A 17,956-nucleotide genomic window follows, 5' to 3' on the forward strand; every position below is an offset into this window, starting at 1 on the left:
ATACAGGCAAAACACTAATACACATTTTTCCCCCCAGAGGGGCTTAGAGAGATGACTCAGTGGTTAGAAGTGTAGTGTCTTGCAGAGGATCTGAATTTTCACACACAGAACAAATAAAACTAAAAATTAGGGGGTTGGAGAGATGGCTCAGCAGTTAAGAGCACTGGCGGCTCAGCAGTTAAGAGCACTGGCTGCTCTCCCTGAGGACCTGGGCAAATTCCCAGCACCCACATGGTAGCTTACAACTGTCTCTAACTCCAGTTCTAGGGGATCTTACACCCTTACATATATGTAGGCAAAACACTAATGCACATAAAAATAAAAATTAATCACCAACAGTGGTGGCATACACCTTTAATCCCAGCAACTGGGAAGCAGAAGCAGGTGAATCTCTGTGAGTTTGAGCCAGCCTGGTCTACAGAGCTAGTTCCAGGACAGCCAGGGCTACACAGAGAAACCTGATCTTGAAAAACTTTAAAATAAATAAATAAAATTTGTGTGTCTGTCATCTGTAGGCTGAGTGTGTTTTATGCTGTGTGTGTGTGTGTGTGTGTGTGTGTGTGTGCGTGTGTGTGTGTGTGCACCTAAGGAGGCCGGAAGAGGGCATCAGTCTATAGGAATTGTGAGCCACTTGAGATGTTGGCTGGGAACAGAATTTGGGTCCTCTGTGCAAGCAAGTGCTCTTGACTGCTGAGCCATTTCATCAGTCATCGAAATATTTATTTATTTATTTATTTTTATTTTTTTTTGGTTTTTCGAGACAGGGTTTCTCTGTGGTTTTGGAGCCTGTCCTGGAACTAGCTCTTGTAGACCAGGCTGGTCTCGAACTCACAGAGATCCGCCTGCCTCTGCCTCCCGAGTGCTGGGATTAAAGGCGTGCGCCACCACCGCCCGGCCGAAATATTTATTTTTGAGAAGAGTCTCATTATATAACCTTGACTGGCTTGGGACTCACTATGTGGATGACTTGGACACAACTCACAGACTGACCTGGTGAGATTAAGGGCAAATGTCACCAAGCCCCATCTCTCTCTCTCTCTCTCTTTTTTTTTTTTTTTTTTCGAGACAGGGTTTCTCTAGCTTTTTGAAGTCTGTCCTGGAACTAGGTCTTGTAGACCAGGCTGGTCTCGAACTCACAGAGATCCGCCTACCTCTGCCTCCCAAGTGCTGGGATTAAAGGCGTGCGCCACCACCGCCCAGCTCTTGTTTTTTTAAAAGATTTATTTATTATGTATACAGTGTTCTGTCTGCATGTATGCCTGTACACCAAAAGATGGCACCAGATCTCATTACAGACGGCTGTGAGCCACCATGTGGTTGCTGGGAATTGAACTCAGGTCTTCTGGAAGAGCAGTCAGTGATATTAACCTCTTAGCCATCTCTCTAGTTCAAGCCCCATTTTAAAATAAATCTTTTTTTTTAAAAAAAATTATTTTTGGGGGCTGGAGAGATGGCTCAGTGGTTAAGAGCACTGACTGCTCTTCTGGAGGTCCTGAGTTCAATTCCCAGCAACCACATGGTGGCTCTCAACCATCTGTAACGAGATCTAGCGCCCTCTTCTGGCCTTCAGGCATGGAGGCTGAACACTGTGTACATAATAAGTAAATCTTTAAAAAAAAACAAAAACAGCCTATGTTTAAAAGAAATAAATAAATAAAAAAATTATTTTTAATTTCATGTGCACTTGTTTGCCTGCATTATCTGTATGAAGGTGTCGGATCAGTTGATATGGAGTTACCAGCAGTTCTGAGCTGCCATGTGGGTCTGGGACTTGAACCCAGGTTCTCTGGAAGAGCAGCCAATGCTCTTAATTGCTGACTCATCTCTCCGGATCCTTAAATAAATTCAATACCATAGGCTGCCAGTCTTGGTGGCTTGGGAAGCAGTAGCCGGGGGATCACTGCCAGTGATTTCCTGACATAAAACATTGTGTTGTTGTTCTTTATTTATAGGAAAAGAAAAGAAAAAAACCCAGCCTTTATGTTTGAATCTCTGGCTGTCCTGGAATTTGTTATGTAGGAGACTAAGTAGGGCCAGGTGGTGGTGGTCCACACCTTTAATCCCAACACTCCGGGAGCAGAAGGAGAATCTCTGAGTTGGAGGCCAGCCTGGTCTACACAGAAAGTTCCAGGACAACCAGGGCCTCACAGAGAAACCCTGTCTTGAAAACAAAGCAAAAAAGGTTGGCATTAAACTCACAAAAATCCACTTGTCTCTGCCTTCTGAATGCTGGGATTAAAGGCGTGGGATACCATGCCTGATCACTACCAGATATTTTTTCTTTTTTTTTTTTTAAATGTTTATTTATTATTATTATTCAACATTCTACCTCTAAGTAGCCTGCATGCCAGAAGAGGGCACCAGATCTTATCATAGATTGCTGTGAGGAACCATGGTAGTTGCTGGGAATTGAACTCAGGACCTCTAAAAGAGCAGTTAGTGCTCTTAACCTCTGAACCATTTCTCCAGCCCCAACCACCAAATATTTTTCAAACTCAAGTAGAGGCTTGGAATCTCTACACTTGCACCAAGTTCTACCGTCCTTCCTTCTTAGGAACGGGAAGGAAAATTGTGACCTGGCTGTGCCCACCTCACACACTGCACATTTCACGCACTCATCCTGCTACCCACCGATTCTGAACCCGAGGGCGGCTAGGAGCTGATGACAGCTCAATATATATTTGGAAAGCTAATTAATGGGCCTCAGCAGGTTCTGCAGGAAATGTGGCCAGGGCAGAGCCTTGCAGAGCAGTCAGGGCCACGCCAGCGCCAGGATCAAAGAGTTTCCCAGGCCTGCCCTTGGCCTCGTGTGGGCTCTGTACAGTCCTTGGGCAGTCTGACCGTTCCTCGGCTTCAGTTTCCACCCTGGGTGCTCATTTCCGAGCCTAAGGGCTCGCTTTCATCACGCCTATCTCCCATCAGGACCACAAAGTCCCCTCCCCCCAACCTTGAGTCCTCGCCGCAGTGGTGCACCCTTTGCGCATGCTCCCCGGGTTGAGGCCCAGTTTGGAGCTGTACGCATGCGCAGAGCCGCCCAGCGCCCCACTGGGGCGGTGCGTCAGGATCTTGTGCGGCGTCTGGACCCACCCACCCCCTCGCTCCCTCAGAGGACCGGCGCGCGTGCGCGCAGCGAACTCCTGCGCGTGCGCACAGGGAGCGGAAGGGTGGCCTAGCGCGCGCACGAGGCCGGGCGGGCGGCGGAAGCCGGAGTCGTGGACTGGGTAGGAGGGAGGCGGGCGCGCGCGTGGCAGGCGCGCGGGCTGCGTGTGTTGGGGGGGCGGCCTGCCGGAGCTGAGCGGGCACGCGCGCCAGGCTCTCCCCTCGCTTGGCAGCGGCGGCGACAGCTTCTTTGTTTCGCGAGGAGAAGCGAGACGCCCACTCTGTCCCCGACCCCTCGTGGAGGGTTGGGGGAGGCGCCAGGAAGGCTACGGCGCCGGTACCTCCGGGTAAGGAACGGAGACTCGCAGGCGAAATGAGGCGCCCGGGGCTTGGGGAAGACGGTTTGAATGAAGCCGAGGCGCCGGGAGGGGGAGGGGGAAGCCGGGCGACCCGAGCGGGGTCGGGGTACGGCGGCGCCCGAGGGTCAAGAAGCCTTGCGCGCGGCTCAGACCGCAGTGCAGCGAGACCGCGGCCGCTTCCCGGCTCCGTGGCCGGCGAGGCGGGTGGCCCTGGGCCTCGTGGAGGCCGCGCGCGCGTTCTCGTGAGATCTTGGGACAAAGCTCCCTCCCTTTGGCGTTCCAGAGATTCAGATCTCTCAACTTTAATTTCTGTGACCCCAACTTTCAACAATGGCTAGCTGTTTGGTCTTTTCTGTCCTGTTTGTAACGGGTGCGATCTTAATGCGCTGTGGTCGGGCGTCTGGAGCAACATTTTACCTCAGATATTGATGTCCAGAGTGGCTTGGACGCAGTCAGGAACCCTCTTCGTTCCCAAGACATCTCTTGTTTTGACAAATTTTATTACTGAAGATCTTGAAGGAAAAGTAAATAACTTCTTCCGTTCCTTGCAGGTAGTGACTTTGAAATGTTTTCCTAAAAACTGAAAGATGCCTAGGAACGTTTGCTCACGGAGGCATTGTTTTTCTCTCGAGTCCCTTGGCCCTCCCTTCCTTGCTTTCCAGATAGGGCTTTTTATTTTAAAGCATCGAAGGCATCGACTTGATGCCCTCCCCACTTGCAGGGACTCCGGCTGCTTCGCAGGATTTGGAAACAAGTTTAGTTTGAATTGACAGACTGGCTTTGAGTTTGATGCCCCGCGCCGGCTGTCAGCGTCGGCTGTGTGGCCTTAGGCAAAGTCGCTTCTTCTCTCTGCTCCGTTGGTTTCCTCCTTTGTACAAGGGAAAAACTGGGCAAATAGTTCCTGCATTATCATCATTATTATTGTGATTTCGGAGACAGGATCTCATAGAACCAAAGCTGACCTCCAACTCCTTAAGTAGCCCAGACTGGCCTTGAATTCCTCCTCCTCCTCCTCCTGCCTTCACCTCCCAAGTGCTGGGATGAGAGGTGTTCAGCCAGTGTTCTTGCACTGTCGTTGACTGCTCCGCGGATAGTCAGTCCTTACTGTGTGACACATGTCTTCAGGGCAAGGGGCTGGAAATGAGAGGGCATTTTCCTTGGCTGCAGATGTATTCATTCATTTTATTTGTTTTTTTTTTTTTTTTGGGTGTTTCAAGACAGGGTTTCTCTGTGGCTTTGGAGCCTGTCCTGGAACTAGCTCTTGTAGACCAGGCTGGTCTCGAACTCACAGAGATCCGCCTGCCTCTGCCTCCCGAGTGCTGGGATTAAAGGCGTGCGCCACCACCGCCCGGCCGTTACTACTTTTTTTGAACTGAAAACATTTTTTTGTAGGCTGGAAAGTTGACTCCATGGTTAAGAGTACTTGTTGCTTAGGACCTGGGTTCAATTCCCAGCACCCATACGGATGTTCACTACCTCCTTAGACACCAATCTTGATATACATACACGCAAAACACTCATACACATAAAAGTGTTAAAATCTAAAAAACAACTTGTTTAATTTTGTGTGATATGTGGAGGAGCAGATTTTTGCCCATGGGTCTTGGGGATTGAATTCCAGGTCATCAGATTGACAGCAAGTGCTTTTGCCTGGTGAGCAATCTTGCCACCAGGTAGTTCTTCAGAGCTCTAATTCATATGCAGACCCCTGAGTCTTGGCATTCATCCTGTGAAACAGGTGTGACCGGTGCCACCTCACCTGGTGATGGGCTTCAGTGAAATGACATTAAAAGTTAGTCTTCTGGTTTCATTGTTGTTATTTTATTTTGTGGTGCTGGGAACAACGCAGAGCTTACAGTGATGGTGTGGTTTGAATGAGAATAGCCCCCAGAAGCTCATACGTATTTGAAAGCTTGCTGGACCTGTTTTGGGGAAGGTTTAAGTTTTGTGACCTTTTTAGAGGAGGTGTTTCACTGTTGGTGGGCCTTGAGGCTCAAAAGCCCATGCCAGCCCCAGTCTCATTTGCACTCTCTTTCTTGTGTATTGAATGTAAATGAGTTTGAGGCCAGCCTGGTCTACAGAGTGAATAGGGGGCCAGGACTGTTTCCCCCCTCCCCCTCCCTCCTTTCCTTCCTTTCGTTTATTTTTTTTTTATTATTTTTTTTTATTTTTCAAGACAGGGTTTCTCTGTAGCTTTTGGTTCCTGTCCTGGAACTAGCTCTTGTAGACCAGCCTGGCCTCGAACTCACAGAGATCCGCCTGCCTCTGCCTCCCGAGTGCTGGGATTAAAGGCGTGCGCCACCACCGCCCAGCCTCATTTTTTTTTTTTTATTTAAGAAAAACCACCACCAAGATTTTATTCTTTTTTTTTTTTTTTTTTTTTTTTTTGGTTTTTCAAGACAGGGTTTCTCTGTGGCTTTGGAGCCTGTCCTGGAACTAGCTCTGTAGACCAGGCTGGTCTCGAACTCACAGAGATCCACCTGCCTCTGCCTCCCGAGTGCTGGGATTAAAGGCGTGCGCCACCATCGCCCGGCAAGATTTTATTCTTAAATAAATGCTCAGTCTACAGCCAGACAGGTGGGCAGAATGGCAGGAAGTGCAGATCCAGGTGAGCAGATGCCATGAGAGGCAGGGTCAGCTGAGGAAGGCAAGCAGGTACACGAGCTGAAGGGGACAAACCGAACCACTTAGAGTCCACTCTGTACGCCAGGAAGAGCAGAAGGAATCATTTCCCCATAGTTTAAATGGTGGTGCCAGAGGGAGTGGTCCTGAGCTCCCAGGCCCCTCCCAGGTTCCCTGTGCCCCACACAAGGCATATGGAGTCCCAAAAGTACATGTCAGGGCCACCTGCCTGCCACCGTGTTTTCCTCACAGATCCGTCTGGGGAGCCTCTGCCTGCTGGGTCTGAGTCCTTTCTAGGTACACACTGGGCTCCTGAGCACCACAGGTAGCGATACCCTGGGCTACTAGGTACCAGACTGCTGGCCAGGGGAGAAGGGAAGGAGGGTGGGTCTTCATGCTCCTTCACATGCCAGGCTCAGTGCTGGCGCTCTGGTTCCGACTTCCCTAGGAATTCCCTCATATCCGTGGAAGCCCAGGGCTCTTGTAGATGTACTCATGTCTGTAACCAAGGTCTGAGTGAAAGGGGACATCCTCAGCATGCAAGATGAGCCGAGGACAGGAGATGGGCTTCACATTCCCTCATTTGCGAATTTAATTCCACTGCTTGTAATGGGGTCGAGGAAGAACCCGTCAAAGCCAGGGAAGTTCGATATATCACTGAAAATGGGTGACTTTGCTTCTTCACGGATATTTGTGAATGGAGAATCCAATATGAGGGCATCTGGCGGCGTCTATCTCTCTCTCAGGTGCCATACCAGATTCGTTGCCACTCCAGTGCCCAGTGAATGGCCCCCATTATACACAGGGTTGCCACCACTTCTTGCTTTGATCCAAAGACATGGAGCGCATCATACCTCATACCTCGCTCCAGTGGTGTTCCCACCGAGTCACCCCTGTAATCGAAGGTGATGACCACATGGTAACCAAGGAAACTCATCACCTTGTACAGCTCCACGGTGGTCGCCTCCTCTGGTGCCTGCATTCCCATGCAGGTATAGAATGATGGGGTGGTTAGAAGCCAAAGCATCCTCATACCACATCTGGTTCTTCCCTTGCGCATTTTTTCACCAGGTGGACGGGATGGTGTGCCAGACTCCAATAGTCACATCATCCTCTGGCTGGAGGTAGTAATTGCAGGTATGATTCAAACCTTGATCCTGTGGTTTTTTCCAAGTCAGTGAAATAGGGGACCCTCACAAAATTCAAGAAAATTAGTTTGGCCTGTATCCCAGGACACAGTTTGACAAGAAAAGGAATGGCAGTGTAGAACCCCAGAACACAGAGAATTATCTTCCTCAGTAAGAACCACAGTCTCTTTCGTCTGCCCAACGTCTGCTTCATGCCCGCGTCACCCCCTTGCCCGCCAGACGCAGGTTCTGCTTCAAGCAGCAGTCGATGCTGCAGCCGCCAAGCCGGAGGAGGATGAGCCTGAGGCCGCGCAGCGCTCATGCTCCAAGGCGACGGGCTCCGTCAAAGCCTGCTTCCTCATCCCCCTGTCGGCCAAGCAGTCCTAGCAGTCCTCGGCGCTGGCGCTCTCGCCGGGAGCCCACTGCCAGTCACTGGCCAGGACTGTTACATAGAGAAACTGTCTTGAAAAAAAAAAGTTATTTCATAAAATGAGTGTAATGTGTGAAGAGTGTGTCACAGTGGCTTATGGAGGTCAGAGGACAATTCTCTGGAGTTGGTTCTTTCCTTCCAACATTTATGTGGGTTCTTATTTTTTGTTTGTTTGTTTGGTTGGTTGGTTTTTTGTTTGTTTCGAGACAGGGTTTCTCTGTAGCTTTGGTGCCTGCCCTGGAACTAGCTCTTGTAGACCAGGCTGGCCTCAAACTCACAGAGATGCACCTGCCTCTCTGCCTCTAGAGTACTATGGGTTCTTATTCTTATGTCACACTTTTACAGCTGAGCCATTTCTGTTTCATGAACTCTTTGTTTGTTTGTTTGTTTTTTTTAAGGACATGGTTTCTCTGTGTAGATTTGGTGCCTGTCCTAGACTAGCTCTTGTAGAGCAGGCTGGCCTTGAACTCAGAGAGATCCACCTGCCTCTGAGTGCTGGGGTTAAAGGCCTGCGCCACCACCTGGCTTTCTTTTTTTGGTTGTTGTTGTTGTTTATTGTTGTTTTTTTGTTTGTTTTTGGTTTTTTTTGGGGGGGGGAAGGGATGTTTAAAAGCTCTGAATGAAAATGGCAGTATAATCTGGGATATGTCAAGACCAAGAGATCTTACTGATGTCATCTCTTAGAGGAAGTGTTAAGCTCATTAAGGTAACTAGTGATTTTGCTGTTTCCTGTGTAACTGCAGCTGCTGCTGTGAAGGTTTCTGTTTGTACAGTTGAGTGGCATGTTAGGGGAAGGCTTTGTCTGGGGCTTGACTTTCCCACAGCTTCGTAAAAGGAAGGGGGCCCTCATTGGCTTCCCTTTGTTTCCCACCAGGAAGGCACTGTATTAGAAATAAGCAAATGGATGTTAGCAGACAGATCAGCCTTGACCCCTTCCTGTCCTTGCACCCCAAGATGTTTCTAGAACTTATGAAATAGACTCATATAGTTTAGGCTGGCCTCAAAATCATTACATGCCTGAGAGTGACCTTGACCTTGAACACCTTCCCTTGTTTCCCAAGTGGTGGGATTTTTGGGTAGTGGATGTGGGCTCTGTTTAGGTCTCATGTAGTCTAGCTGGCTTGGTACTTGAAGTGAAGCTCATGTCAATCTCCATGTTGAGGTCCTTCTGCCTCGCCCTCCAAAGTACCAGGGTTATAGGTGTAAGCCACTGTGCCCAGCTAACAGTTCAGCTTTTGTTGCATGTGTTCACCATTCAATGTGTGTTAAAGTTGCTGGAGGTGTAGCTTGGTTTGTAGAGTGCTTGAAGTCTGAGACTCCACCTCAAGCACTGTGTAAACCAGTATGGTAGTGTATGCCTGTGACCCCAACACTTGGAAAGGAGAGGTAGGAGGATCAAAAGTACAAGCTCAAGCTGGGTGTGGTGGTGTTGCCTTTAATCCCAGCTCTCAGAAGCAAAGACAGGTGGAGATAGATGAACTTGAGGCCAGTCTGATCTACATAGTTCCAGGCCAGCTAGGGTTATCTGGTGAGACTGTCTCAAAAATACAAACAAAAGCATCAGATCCAACAACAGAAAAGCAAGCAACATGTGCCCATTTTTAACAGTATGGCTCTTTGTCAGTTTTAAGTTGTTTTGCCAGTTAGGTATGCTTCACTGGCTCAGGAAGCAGGTGGCTTCATGACAGTTGCTGTATCACCTGTGATAGTTGGGGTGTGTGTGTGGATCAGGGACATCTGATGTGTTTCTTGCCTGTCCTAAAAGTCTCAGGAGAGTTGCACTGTGGGCCATCTCACTGTGCCTTTGAAGTTGGACCTGGAATCCTGGTGGCTGTGTGTGATGCTGGTGGTAGCCACTGCTGTTCATTTTCCAGTGTCCTGTGCCTGGAGTCTCAGTGACCTGTTGTTCCTTGCTTCTCTGTCAACTACAGTCTTCTATGCCCCTGGTGGTAGCTTCCCCCCACCTATGTTATTTGTGAATACAGCAGGCTAGTGGGAACTAGTGAGAGGTCTAATGGGCTGGAACTAGTCTTAATCAAGAAAAGGGAGATGGAGCCGGGCGGTGGTGGTTCACGCCTTTAATCCAATCCCAGTACTCGGGAGGCAGAGGCAGGTGGATCTCTGGGAGTTCGAGGCCAGCCTGGTCTACAGGAGCTAGTTCCGGGACAGGCACCAAAGCTACAGAGAAACCCTGTCTCAAAAAACCAAAAAAAAAAAAAAAAAAAAAAAAAAAGGGAGATAGACAGGACAGGTTTGTGTAACCTGCTGCAGATACTGCAAATGTGGGGAGTGGGCACAGTCTGGCCAGTGGTGGCATGCCCATCCTAGGGGTGGAGAGGTTAAGTGTCTGTGCTCCAGCCTTGTAGCCCCACTCCCACCCCTGCACTGTTCAATTCAGAGAACTCCCTGAGGACTGAGACCAATCTGACTCTCTCAGGGTGTTCATCTTAAGTGGCATTCAAGTGAGTGAAAATAGAAAGGATGTAAGAGCTTAGTACCACACACAGTTTCTTTTCTTTAAAGATTTATTTGTTATGTATATAGTGTTTGGAGCACCAGATCTCATTACAGATAGATGTGAGCCATCATGTGAGACCTGGGAATTGAACTCAGGATCTCTGGAAGAGCAGTCAGTGTTCTTAACCTCTGAGCCATTTCTTCAGTCTCTCATACACACTTTCTAAGTTTAATTTTTTTTAAGATTTATTTGAAATTTCTGTGTTGGCTTTTTGTATGTGAATGCAAGTGTCCCAGAGGCCAGAAAAGGATATTTATTGGATCCCCTGGAGCTAGAGTTACATCCAACTTATGGATGGTGAGAATTTAACTCAGGTCCTCTGTAAGAGCTGCAATTAGGGTTTCTCTGTGTTTCTCTGGCTGTCCTGGAACTTGATCAGTAGACCAGGCTGGCCTTGAACTCACAGAGATCCTCCTGCCTCTGTCTCCTGAGTGCTGATATTAAAGTTTTGCTCCACCATTGCCTGGCTTAGCAAGTGTCCTTAATCACTGAGCTCTCTCCAGCCCCTAACAAGACTCTGTCTCAGCCTGGAGTATGTTCATTCACTGGTTTAGACTGACTGGTGAGCCCAGGGTCCTGTCACTTCCCTGTGCTGGGATTACAGTTGTGGCACTGTCCACCTGCATTTTTATTTATTTTTTTACAGCTATGTCTACTTGCAGATGTGCAGGCACGTGTGTGTGGTGGCCCATGGTTGACATCTTCCTTAATTTCTGTCTGCCTTGTATATTGAGCTTTTGAAACCAGACCTCACTGGGCTAGTCTTCTGAGCCCCTTTGCTATCGTGGGCACACCTACCTAGTATTTACCTGAGTGTTTTCAGAGCAGCTGCTTTGCTCACTGAGCCGCCTTCCCAATCCCTCAGTTGCTTTCTTAGTGAGGTAGGCAGAGGCTGATTGCCCCTATCTTGATGCACTCATTTGGTTACTGTTCCCTGTGCAGAGCTTCCTTCCTTGTTCTTTCTCCGTGTTTGCAGGCTGGTTGACTGATGGTAGGTAGCTCTGCACACTTTCTACCTTTTCTGCAGCCCCATGTTTAGAGACAGCAGCTTGAGGAGCAAGTGCTGTTTTTATTTATAGATTGCATTTGTATGTGTATATATGTGTCATGTGTACAGGTACCCAAGGGTGCCAGAAGGATGTCAGATCCCCTGGAACAGGAGTTGTAGGACATTAGATATGTGTGTGTTAGAAACTGAACCCTGGCCTTCTTGAAGAGCAGCAAGTGCTCTTCACCACTGAGCCGTCTCTCTAGCCCTAAATGACACTTTTAAGAGCCTCTTGTACTTTCTGTGGTGGTTTAAATGAGCATGTTCCCCATAATCTCAAGCGTTGGAGGACTTGAGCCCCAGTTGGTGGTGCTGCCTGGGGAGGTTTAGGAGATGTAGCCTTGCTGGAGGAAGTAGATCAGTTGGGTAGTGATTGAAGAGTTCATAGTCCTACTCTTTCTGCTTTGTGTTTATGGTCGAAGACATGATTTCACAGCTCCGTGCTCCTGCTTCCATGCGCGCGCCCACCATGATGGACTCTTAGTCCGTTAGAACCATAAACCAGAATATATTCTCTCTGCCTTAAATTGCTTTTACAGTCATGGTATTTTTACCCCCACAATAATGAGTAACTAAAAGCTGGTCTTTCTTTCTTTGTTCTTTTCTTTTTTTTTTTTCCCCTTGGGACAGGGTCTATGTTGCATTTGCTTTTCTGCACATATCTCAATGTGTAGACCAGGCTGACCTGGCCTCTTACCTCAGAGATCTGCCTACCTCTGCTCCAAGTGCTGGGATAAAAGGTGTGTGCTAACACGCCTGGCCCTCAAAGGGTGCTATTAAACTGGGTGCTGGTTTACCTGTGTAACCCTGTCAATGGGAGTTAAGGGCAGCAGAATCCAGAGCCCTAGCTTGGGCTACACAATGAAATAATGTCTCCAAAAAGAGAAAAACAAAACAAAAAACCCAAAATGAAGTCTGTTTAGGAGTCACGTTGAGAGGCCGTAGCAGTCAAACAGCTTTGCTCTCAGCTGATTGACAAAGGGAAGTTTGGCTTGTGCTGGGTTTGGGGTTGTAAGGAGATAGTGAGCTAGCATTTTCTGGTGCTGCTTGCAGGTTTGCCTCAGCTCTGTGTTGCTCCTCCAGCTGCCTAGGAAATGGGGAAGCCCATAGGAGGAATGTTTTCTTTTTTAAAAATTTTATTTGCATTGGTATTTCCCCTGCATGTCTATCTGTGTGTGGAGTCAGAGACAACTGTTAGCTGCCATATGGGTGCTGGGAACAGAACCCAGGTCCACGGAAGAGCAGCAGTCAGTGCTCTTTGTTTGTTGGTCCTAGGTTCCTAGTTGTCAGGACTTTTCTGTTTGTTTTTGTTTTTAAAGCTCCAGCCCTTATTTATTTATTTGTTTGTTTATTTATGGTTTTGTTTTCTGGCACAAGGTTTCTCTGTGTATCCCTGGCTGTCCGAACTCTGTGTCCTGGAACTTACTCTTTTTTTTTTGTTTTTGTTTTTGTTTTTTTCGAGACAGGGTTTCTCTGTGGCTTTGGAGCCTGTCCTGGAACTAGCCCTTGTAGACCAGGCTGGTCTCGAACTCACAGAGATCCGCCTGCCTCTGCCTCCCAAGTGCTGGGATTAAAGGCGTGTGCCACCACCGCCCGGTCCTGGAACTTATTTTCTGTAGATCAGGCTTGCCTCAAACTTACTGGTATCTACCTGCCTCTACCACCGCTCAGCCATCTTTTTTTTTTTTTAATTCCTTGCATCATAGAACTAAATGGAAATATTCCACTCTTACATTGCCATAACAAACAGAATTTCATTAGCTTTCTCTACCTCCAGAAAAAGGGGGGGGGGAGAAGCTTAGAAAACATGGATAACAAGGTAACAACAGGAAAAGGAATTAAAATGCTTTACTTAAAAAATCATGAGTGGCCGGGCGGTGGTGGCGCACGCCTTTAATCCCAGCACTTGGGAGGCAGAGGCAGGAGGATCTCTGTGAGTTCGAGACCAGCCTGGTCTACAAGAGCTAGTTCCAGGACAGGCTCCAAAACCACAGAGAAACCCTGTCTCAAAAAAAAAAAAAACCAAAAAAAAAATCATGAGTGGAGGGGCTAAGGACACTGACTGCTCTTCCAGAGGTCCTGAGTTCAATTCCCAGCAACCACATGGTGGCTCACAACCATCTGCAATGAGATCTGGTGCCCTCTTCTGGCATACAGTCATACATGGAGGCAGAACACTGTATTGTATACATAAAAAATAAAATCTTAAAAAATAATCATGAGTGGACCGGCAGTGGTGGTGCACACCTTTTATCCTAGCACTTGGGAGGCAGAGGCAGGTGGATCTCTGAGAGTTCGAGACCAGCCTGGGCTACAGAGTGAGTTCCAGGACAGCCAGGGATACATAGAGAAACCCTGATACAAACAAACAAACAAAACATGAGTGGATGATAAAGTATGTAGAAGCTGAAAATTTGCAAACTATTTAAAACCTGGAACCTCTGTTCAGAAATGACACAGATGGATCATGGGTGGTACAGAACAATAGAAAGGGATTATGGATGAATCTGCACTCCTTGTACCACCTGTCTCCAAGAAAAAGCCTGATACTGATTTAAAACTAAGCCAGGACAATGCTGGCAGCAGATCCAGTGAGGTAACCTGCTTGTCAGTAGATCCTTCCACTAGGTTGGAAAAATTTTGATCTGCACCCCAGATCTTATGGATCTCATTGATTTTTAACTACTTGACACACAATTATGGAGCCAATCAAATCATTTAGAGATTCATGAGAAGTAGTTTGAGCAGGTACACCCAAACCTGCATTGAATCTGATATTGCCGTGAGTCATGGAAAAATGAGACTGTTACATTGCCATCTGGTGCAGCTTGGTAAAATCTAGCTGTGGAATGGCATATGTCCTTGAATGGTATAGGCCTGCAAAAACAACTGGAGAACTCAAGGGCTTGTGCTGGCACAGGATGGTTACACCCTTGGTGGGAAGGGAATAGACAGTCTTCAACATGACCTCAAAGATCTGTTTGTAACACTTAATGATGGATTTTAGAGGGCCAGCAAGAGTGATTGCCCCTCAGTTGAGTTGGAGCATATCCCCTGCCACCTGGACCTTAGCTAGTCCTTATACGCTTTTATTTTGCTACTGCCTTTTCTAAAGAGAGCCACACTGACTAGCAGGGACCACCAGCTGTAAGCTAACTTGAAGGTCTATGGGCAGCAGTGCTATTGGTTGTAGAGATGCTAATGACTTTTTCCAGTTTGTCGATGATCGTAGTAAAGGCTTTGATAATGGCATCAGTGGATCCAGCCAACGTGATAATTATCTCAGGACAATTTCCTTCTGAGATGTTGATATGTGTACCATTCTTCTCAAGAATCTTAACAGATTTTCTTTCCTTTCCAATGTCACTGCCAGCATCCTTTCCATGCACAAGTACCCTGATGGTGAGAGTGGCATTTTAATGCATCTTCAGTCATACTGGTGTTCCAGCAATTTGGGGAGCTGGACTTTGAGTGGCCAAGTCTTTGGTCACTGGAGGCGAGAGTTGACTGAAGGGAAGAGGGGAGTTGGCAGGTGGAGGACTTGGTTCGAAGAAGAGGGGTCCTGCTGCTTCTGGTCTTTTGTTTAAGGCTACCCTTAAACTCCTATCCTCCAGCTTTAGCCTTTACAGTAGCTAGAGCTATGAATGTAGCTGTCACATCTGTTCTTTCCACAACCGGCTAGAGGATACCCTACTCTGTTTTTTCCTCTAGTTAGCCTGAAAACTGTTGGAACACTTGATCCTTTAAAAAAAAAACAAAACTTAAAACTGAATTAAAGCATTTGAAACTTTGTGTGTGCGTGTGCGCATGTGCATATGTGTGCGCACACATGTGTGTGTGTGGGGGGGAGCAAGAGGGCAGTCTTTTCTTGTCCTGCCTGCCAGCTCCCAAATAACCATGGGGGGGGGGGAGGGAGGGAGAGAGATGGCGTACAGCGGGCAGTCTTTTTCTCTGTCTTGTCTGCCAGTTCCCAAATAACCACATGGAGAAAACTTGGCCTGTAGTTTAGGCTTGTCCCACTAGCTCTTATAACTTAAATTAACTCATTTCTGTTCATCTCGGTGTTGCCATGTGACTCATGGCTTTTACCTCTCCTCCTTCATGTCTTGCTCTCTCCTTTCTTCTTCCCTGAAGGTTTTCTCTGTGTAACAGCTCTGCTGTCCTGGAACTCACTCTGTAGACCAGGCTGGCCTCGAACGCACTGTCCTCAGAAGTTCTGCTTAACCTCTTCCTGCCTAGCTGTTGGTCATTCAGCTCTTTATTAAAACAATCACAGTAACACATCTTCACACAATGGAAAGGAATATTCTACAGCATATATACATATGTTTATAAAGGTTTTGCCTGCACACTGTATCTGTCCACCATTTTTGTGATTGGTGCCTGTGGAGCGCAGAAGAATATGTTGGATTGCCTGGAACTGCCATATGACTGCTAGGAATCAAACTTTATTCCTTTGGAAGAGCAGCCAATCTGAGCCAACTCTCCACCCCAGAAGCAGTTTGGACTTTTTATCCACTACTTAGAAAAAAAAAATCTATCTCATCCTTGTAGATTGAAATTCTTAATTTTTTTTTTGTTTTGTTTTTTTGAAGACAGTTTCCCAGACTGATTCTTTATTCTGAGACCTAGAATAAACCTGAACTAATGGTCTCTCACTGAATCTGAAGCTTGTTTTTTTTTTTTAAGCTAATCAACTCGTCTTCATCTTCTAATGCTTTATTACTAATTTATTATTAATGTATTACAGGCATACACAGCCATGCCTAGCTTTTTACATAGGTGCTGTGGATTTGAACTCTGGTCCTCGTATTTGTACAGCCAATGGGTTTTTTTGTTTGTTTGTTTGTTTTTTTCTTGACAAACTCTCACTATGTAGCCCTGGCTGACCTTACAGAGCCATTCAAATTCCTGTGTTGAAGGTTTAATTAATAAAATCAGCCATAGGGAAATAAACTGTAAGAAAGCTGGCCTATTATGTGCTGAGAAATGCTGTTTTGAAGGGTACACCAGGAGGTCCTGGCAGCCGCCCTGCTGGCCTGTGCCTACTCATATCCCATGCACCTGAGGAGCCACCAGCCCTCTTCACTCCCAACCCTGTGGCTGACCCTGGGAAGTGTGATGGGCCACCATGCCCTACTTTCTGGTCTGATTTCTCTTCCTGAGATAGTTTCTCCAACCAACTGAAGGCAAGGTTTGGGATCAAAGGACTTTTGATTCCCTCCCCCACTTCTCTAAGTGTCTGTGTTAAGACTGTATTGCTGTATCATCAGGAAAGGTGATTTAGACAAAAGAGAATTGTATCATTGTATCTCAGGTGCTGTCTCAAGTTGCAGAGTTGTTACAATAATGTTTTTGGATGGGTGGCTACAAAGAAATTACTTTCTCATGGCTTAAAAAATTTTTATTACACAGTGTAAAGGGGTATTTCACAAGAATATATGACAGATTTTTCTGTGAAGCAGTAATTTTGAAGGGGTGAAGTGTTTGAAGATCACCTGATCTATCTAAAATATATCTCTGTTTGACCTTGAAAACATATCTAACATGACTAGGTTTGGTAGACTTATTAACCTGTATTTCTTTATTATCCTAAATAGCTTTTAGGGATTAAAAGTTTACATTTTAAAATGTGTTGTATAGGTACACTACCTTAAACAGGAGTAGAAACATACACAGTATAACCAAAATAATCTTAACTTTATATCAGTATACAAAAATTCATACCAGTGTAAAATATTTGAAACCAGTGGTTGTTCAAAAGTACATTAACAACCCACCCTTTTATCCCATATTTTTATACTATATCCTCCTTTTTCCCTTCAGAAAGTGATCCCTGAAACTAATCTTTGTTAGCTTTTTCCCTAACCATGATCAGTAATAATTTGTAACCAACCCCCCTAAATGAGACAAACATCAATAAATCATTGAATAACCTAAAACCATCCACCCCATGTCTTGGGAATGTGGGCATTGTGTTCTCTAGACTGCTTCCTGTTGTTTGTGGGCAATGACATCATTGGGGGATCCTGAGAAAACTGAGTTAATTGTCAGGTCCTGGGAGAGCTAGATTTTGGCCAGTCTCAGTGTGTTGGGAAAATGTAGGGCTTATCTGAAGTCTGGCTGGAGAAGTCTGTGAGGCTGAACTATCTCAGCCAGCAGCTTTGAAGCTGTTCTGGATGTAGAACTCTGAGGAAAGTGCAACAGAGGCACTGTGAGAGGCTGGATCCCCTGAGCCGCCCATTTTCATAGGTGTCTGTTCCCCTTGCTCTGAAAACACACAATCTTTCAAAGGTAACGTACATATGTGTGAACAGAATTTTTTGTTTTATGCTTGAGCAGGTAAATTATATATCACCTGTCTTGTAGTTTTTTTTTTTGTTTGTTTGTTTTTTTTTTTTTTTAGGTTTATTTCTTAGGTATGTAACCAGGATTTTCAGAGGGGGCTCCCCTGATCAAACCTGATCCTCTTTAACCTTGTACAAATCCAGTGTTTCATTTTCTGTGGAAACAGAAGTATAACCTGTTTCTCAAAGCAATACATTTTTTGACTTCTAAATTGAGGCATCCCTATAGTGTCTAGGCTGGTTTAACGCAGCAGTCTCTTCTACAACCCAGTGTGTCTCAGCAGGTGTCATTTCTTGTTCATTAGCTTTCAAAAAATTCAAAATTAACACAACACCGTATAGGATTTAGAAACTGCATTTTTCTTTTTTTTTTTTAAAAAATATTCATTTATTTATTTATTATGTA

General features: G+C 46.3%; 1 protein-coding gene and 2 pseudogenes across 8 annotated transcripts in view; 1 reads left to right on the forward strand and 2 right to left on the reverse strand.

Annotated features, from left to right (window-relative positions):
- Positions 1-3,168: 3,168 nt before the first annotated feature.
- Positions 3,169-17,956, forward strand: part of Smarca4 (SWI/SNF related, matrix associated, actin dependent regulator of chromatin, subfamily a, member 4) — a 98,355-nt gene continuing 83,567 nt past the window's right edge. For all 8 annotated transcript variants that reach the window (XM_041657702.1, XM_041657700.1, XM_041657708.1 and 5 more), the window contains exon 1: positions 3,169-3,446. The gene's annotated coding sequence lies outside the window, so the exon portion shown is untranslated. The remainder of the gene's footprint in view (positions 3,447-17,956) is intronic.
- LOC121451902 lies at positions 6,496-7,569 on the reverse strand (annotated as a pseudogene).
- LOC121451357 lies at positions 13,629-14,619 on the reverse strand (annotated as a pseudogene).

The sequence above is a fragment of the Microtus oregoni genome, unplaced genomic scaffold (assembly GCF_018167655.1).
Source record: "Microtus oregoni isolate MIOR12 unplaced genomic scaffold, Mior012 000008F_ref0000371, whole genome shotgun sequence".
NCBI lineage: Eukaryota > Metazoa > Chordata > Mammalia > Rodentia > Cricetidae > Microtus > Microtus oregoni.